Here is a 6000-nt window from a genome sequence, read left to right as displayed (position 1 = left end):
CCGTCTCCTCAGCTCAAAACCTTGGGGTTATCTTTGACTCTTCTCTCTCCTTCTATGCTCATATCCAGCAGATCGCCAAGACCTGTCGTTTCTTTCTTTACAACATCCGTAAAATCTGCCCCTTTCTTTCTGAGCACTCTACCAAAACCCTCATCCACACCCTTGTCACCTCTCGTTTGGACTACTGCAATCTGCTTCTTGCTGGCCTCCCACTTAGTCACCTCTCCCCTCTCCAGTCGGTTCAAAACTCTGCTGCCCGTCTCGTCTTCCGCCAGGGTCGCTTTACTCATACTACCCCTCTCCTCAAGTCGCTTCACTGCTCCCTATCCATTTTCGCATCCTGTTCAAACTTCTTCTACTAACCTATAAATGTACTCACTCTGCTGCTCCCCAGTATCTCTCCACACTTGTCCTTCCCTACACCCCTTCCCGTGCACTCCGTTCCCTGGATAAATCCTTCTTATCTGTTCCCTTCTCCGCTACTGCCAACTCCAGACTTCGCTCCTTCTGTCTTGCTGCGCCCTATGCCTGGAATAGACTTCCTGAGCCCCTATGTCTTGCCCCACCCTTGACCATCTTTAAATCTAGATTGAAAGCCCACCTCTTTAGCATTGCTTTTGACTCATAACCACTTGTATCGCCTCCACCTACCCTCCTCTCCTCTACACATTAATTGATGTTTGCTTTATTTTTTGTCTACTAGATTGTAAGCTCTTTGAGCAGGGTCTGTCTTTCTTCTATGTTTGTGCAGCACTGTGTACACTCTGTAGCGCTATAGAAATGCGAAATAGTAGTAGTAGTAGTAGTGGTTAGCACGCAGCAATTTAGCTGTGCTAACCAATTAGCATAGAACATGTCCACTCACCATCGTGAAACAATAAATATTATTCTTTAGTGCATGGGTAGCACACATATTCTGAAATTACCACAGGATGCCTCAGCGCATCCCATGGTACATTTTTTGCTGCGATGAGCACACATTATTTACTGCGGCTTTGTAAAAGGGCCCCAAAGTGTTTTATAATGTCGCAAAGGTGTCAAACACAAGTACAGCAGGAACAGCAACTACACCTGTTCAACAGCAGGTGTAAATGTTACCACATACTTTATGTATGTAAACCAAGACTCTCATAATAGCTGTGGCACAGAGCTTTTTTCTTTTTTTGATTACTTGGTAGTATTGCTCTCTCTCTCTCTGCCATAACACCTCAGGCCTGAGAATGCCTCCTGTAAAAGTATGCACTGGCCTGCACTGCCCACTTGCGTGCCTAAAACACTTTTAGGTGCAAAAACGGTTTATAAAATTACCCTCATTGAGGGAAGCCAATTTTCAGCCAGCCAATTTAATCTATAAAAGGCTCTGGAAACTGTTCTCTAGAAGGACAATTTTCAAAAGTCCTTTATCTATACAAACATACATAGTAACATAGTAGATGACGGCAGAAAAAGACCTGCATGGTTCATCTAGTCTGCCCAACAAGATAAACTCATATGTGCTACTTTTTGTGTATACTTTACCTTGATTTGTACCTGTCCTTTTCTGGGCACAGACCGTGTAAGTCTGCCCAGCACTATCCCCGCCTCCCAACCACCAGCCCCCCTTCCCACCACCGGATCTGGCACAGACCGTATAAGTCTGCCCAGCACTATCCCCGCCTCCGGCTCTGCCACCCAATATCGGCTAAGCTCCTTAGGATCCATTCCTTCTGAACAGGATTCCTTTATGTTTATCCCACGTGTGCTTGAATTCTGTTACCATTTTCATTTCCACCACCTCCCGCGGGAGGGCATTCCAAGCATCCACTACTCTCTCCGTGAAAAAATACTTCCTGACATTTTTCTTGAGTCTGCCCCCCTTCAATCTCATTTCATGTCCTCTCGTTCTACCTCCTTTGCATCCGATTATTGTATTAACCCAGATAAATGGGCTTTTTCTAAATTGTCCACTCTATAAGTGGGTAAAAGTATGTTAATTACCTAAATTTTCATGGAAACATTCTCCAAGTGGAGTTAAACTGGGGAGAAGCAACACCACACAGTTTTACTTTTTTAAAACAATGCATAATGGGGGTAATTCTGAAAAGATTACTGAAATTTAGGCGCTAAGATGCAACACACCAAGTGTGAATTCTGTATCAATAATTACATGCTAATCATCATTATAGAATATTAGCTTAAGTGGATATTTACGTGCCAACATTTAGGTGCAGCTTCTTATACCATGTCAATGGCTGGTGTAAATGACTGCAAAAAACAAAAATGGGTTCACAGTTTCAACAAAATAATACAACAACACAGAAAAAAAAGTGGAAACGGAACTTCAAGAGATCAATCCAAACACCAGGGTAAGATGCTCCCAAAACTTTATTTGGACCCTGTTTGTTTTGGGAGCATCTTACCCTGGTGTTTGAATTGATCTCTTGAAGTTCCTGTTCCACTTTTTTTCTGTGTTGGTGTAAATGACTGCAAGTAAATGTTGCAATTGCGTGAGTAACTGGCAGTATTCTAGAATCTTAGTACATAAGTGCTGGACATGCTCCTGAGCTGCCAATGCCCCTCCCACATCCATGTCCTCATGCAATTATGCCCTATAGATTTTCTGTGCTAAGTTACTAAGTAGCGTTACATGCAAAATTGCAAATCAGTGCCGATCAGCACCAATAAACTATCAGCAATTACTGGTTGTCAGTGCCAATAGCTAATTTGCCAATTAACTTATGCGCATAACTGTACTATTCTGTAACCTACACATGCAATTTTACATGCCAAGCATGAACATATGCGTGCAAGATTAAAGAATAAGGGGAATAGTATCCATAGAATAAAAAATGCGAAAATCTCTGCAGGCAAAGCGAATGCTACATACCTGTAGAAGGTATTCTCCGAGGACAGCAGGCTGATTGTTCTCACTGATGGGTGACGTCCACGGCAGCCCCTCCAATCGGAAACTTCACTAGCAAAGTCCTTTGCTAGTCCTCGCGCGCCCGCGCGCACCGCGCATGCGCGGCCGTCTTCCCGCCCGAAACCGGCTCGAGCCGGCCAGTCCAGTATGTAGCAAGACAATACTCTTAAGGGAAGACACAACTCCAAAGGGGAGGCGGGCGGGTTTGTGAGAACAATCAGCCTGCTGTCCTCGGAGAATACCTTCTACAGGTATGTAGCATTCGCTTTCTCCGAGGACAAGCAGGCTGCTTGTTCTCACTGATGGGGTATCCCTAGCCCCCAGGCTCACTCAAAACAACAACCATGGTCAATTGGGCCTCGCAACGGCGAGGACATAACAGAGATTGACCTAAAAAAATTTACAAACTAACTGAGAGTGTAGCCTGGAACAGAACAAACAGGGCCCTCGGGGGGTGGAGTTGGATCCTAAAGCCCAAACAGGTTCTGAAGAACTGACTGCCCGAACAGACTGTCGCGTCGGGTATCCTGCTGCAGGCAGTAATGGGATGTGAATGTGTGGACAGAAGCCCACGTCGCAGCTTTGCAAATTTCTTCAATGGAGGCTGACTTCAAGTGGGCTACCGACGCAGCCATGGCTCTAACATTATGAGCCGTGACATGACCCTCAAGAGCCAGCCCCGCCTGGGCGTAAGTGAAGGAAATGCAATCTGCTAGCCAATTGGATATGGTGCGTTTCCCTACAGCCACTCCCCTCCTATTGGGATCAAAAGAAACAAACAATTGGGCGGACTGTCTGTGGGGCTGCGTCCGCTCCAAGTAGAAGGCCAATGCTCTCTTGCAGTCCAATGTGTGCAGCTGACGTTCAGCAGGGCAGGAATGAGGACGGGGAAAGAATGTTGGCAAGACAATTGACTGGTTCAGATGGAACTCCGACACGACCTTTGGCAAGAACTTAGGGTGAGTGCGGAGGACTACTCTGTTATGATGAAATTTGGTGTAAGGGGCCTGGGCTACCAGGGCCTGAAGCTCACTGACTCTACGAGCTGAAGTAACTGCCACCAAGAAAATGACCTTCCAGGTCAAGTACTTCGGATGGCAGGAATTCAGTGGCTCAAACGGAGGTTTCATCAGCTGGGTGAGAACGACATTGAGATCCCATGACACTGTAGGAGGCTTGACAGGGGGCTTTGACAAAAGCAAACCTCTCATGAAGCGAACAACTAAAGGCTGTCCTGAGATCGGCTTACCTTCCACATGGTAATGGTATGCACTGATTGCACTAAGATGAACTCTTACAGAGTTGGTCTTGAGACCAGACTCAGACAAGTGCAGAAGGTATTCAAGCAGGGTCTGTGTAGGACAAGAGCGAGGATCTAGGGCCTTGCTGTCACACCAGACGGCAAACCTCCGCCAATGAAAGAAGTAACTTCTCTTAGTGGAGTCTTTCCTGGAAGCAAGCAAGATGCGGGAGACACCCTCTGGCAGACCCAAAGAGGCAAAATCTACGCCCTCAACATCCAGGCCGTGAGAGCCAGAGACTGGAGGTTGGGATGCAGAAGAGCCCCTTCGTCCTGCGTGATGAGGGTCGGAAAACACTCCAATCTCCACGGTTCTTCGGAGGATAACTCCAGAAGAAGAGGGAACCAGATCTGACGCGGCCAAAAGGGAGCAATCAGGATCATGGTGCCTCGGTCTTGCTTGAGTTTCAACAAAGTCTTCCCCACCAGGGGAATGGGAGGATAAGCATACAGCAGACCCTCCCCCCAGTCCAGGAGGAAGGCATCCGATGCCAGTCTGCCGTGGGCCTGAAGCCTGGAACAGAACTGAGGGACTTTGTGGTTCACTCGAGATGCGAAGAGATCCACCAAGGGGGTGCCCCACGCTTGGAAGATCTGGCGCACCACTTTGGAATTGAGCGACCACTCGTGAGGTTGCATAATCCTGCTCAGTCTGTCGGCCAGACTGTTGTTTACGCCTGCCAGATATGTGGCTTGGAGCACCATGCCGTTCCGGCGAGCCCAGGTCCACATGCTGACGGCTTCCTGACACAGGGGGCGAGATCCGGTGCCCCCCTGCTTGTTCACATAATACATGGCAACCTGGTTGTCTGTCTGAATTTGGATAATTTGGTGGGACAGCCGATCTCTGAAAGCCTTCAGAGCGTTCCAGATCGCTCGTAACTCCAGAAGATTGATCTGTAGATCGCGTTCTTGGAGGGACCAGCTTCCTTGGGTGTGAAGCCCATCGACATGAGCTCCCCATCCCAGGAGAGACGCATCCGTGGTCAGCACTTTTTGTGGCTGAGGAATTTGGAAGGGACGTCCCAGAGTCAAATTGGTCCAAATCGTCCACCAATACAGGGATTCGAGAAAACTCGTGGACAGGTGGATCACGTCCTCTAGTCCCCCAGCGGCCTGATACCACTGGGAGGCTAGGGTCCATTGAGCAGATCTCATGTGAAGGCGGGCCATGGGAGTCACATGAACTGTGGAGGCCATGTGGCCCAGCAATCTCAACATCTGCCGAGCTGTGATCTGCTGGGACGCCCGCACCCGGGAGACGAGGGACAACAAGTTGTTGGCCCTCGTCTCTGGGAGATAGGCGCGAGCCGTCCGAGAATCCAGCAGGGCTCCTATGAATTCGAGGTTCTGCACTGGAAGAAGATGGGACTTTGGCTAATTTATCACAAACCCCAGTAGCTCCAGAAGGCGAATAGTCATCTGCATGGACTGCAGGGCTCCTGCCTCGGATGTGTTCTTCACCAGCCAATCGTCGAGATATGGGAACACGTGCACTCCCAGCCTGCGAAGTGCCGCTGCTACCACAGCTAGGCACTTTGTGAACACCCTGGGCGCAGAGGCGAGCCCAAAGGGTAGCACACAGTACTGGAAGTGGCGGGTGCCCAACTGAAATCGCAGATACTGTCTGTGAGCTGGCAGTATCGGGATGTGTGTATAGGCATCCTTCAAGTCCAGAGAGCATAGCCAATCGTTTTGCTGAATCATGGGAAGAAGGGTGCCCAGGGAAAGCATCCTGAACTTTTCTTTTACGAGATATTTGTTCAGGGCCCTTAGGTCTAGGATGGGACGCATCCCC

This window comes from Microcaecilia unicolor, chromosome 12, assembly GCF_901765095.1.
Source record: "Microcaecilia unicolor chromosome 12, aMicUni1.1, whole genome shotgun sequence".
Classification (NCBI taxonomy): Eukaryota; Metazoa; Chordata; class Amphibia; order Gymnophiona; family Siphonopidae; genus Microcaecilia; species Microcaecilia unicolor.
Note: the sequence above shows the minus strand (reverse complement) of the source record.